Source organism: Sinocyclocheilus anshuiensis, unplaced genomic scaffold (genome assembly GCF_001515605.1).
Source record: "Sinocyclocheilus anshuiensis isolate Anshui unplaced genomic scaffold, SAMN03320099.WGS_v1.1 scaffold861, whole genome shotgun sequence".
Classification (NCBI taxonomy): Eukaryota; Metazoa; Chordata; class Actinopteri; order Cypriniformes; family Cyprinidae; genus Sinocyclocheilus; species Sinocyclocheilus anshuiensis.
The window spans coordinates 1,321,684-1,322,040 of record NW_015554217.1 but is presented as its reverse complement, the minus strand read 5'-3'; positions in this window follow the sequence as shown (position 1 = coordinate 1,322,040).

The window sequence follows — 357 nt, the reverse complement described above, 5'->3', positions numbered from 1 at the left end:
TGTGATGGCAAAGCTGAATTTTCAGCAGCCATTACTCCAGTCTTCATTGTCACATGATCTTTCAGAAATCATTTTAATATACTGATTTGGAGCTCAAACAAACCAACAAAGAAATAAATAAATTAAGAATTTAAGAATTAATTATCATTATCAATGTTGAAAATGGTCGTGCTGCTTAATATTTTTGTGGAAACTATGATAATTTTTTTTTCTGGATTCTTTGATGAAAATAAAGTTGAAAAAACAGCAATTATTTGAAATAGTCTTTCGTAGACTTAGATTTAGTCTTTGTTGAAATCTTTTGTAACATTAGAAATGTCTTTGCTGTCACTTTTGATCAATTTAATGTGTATTTAC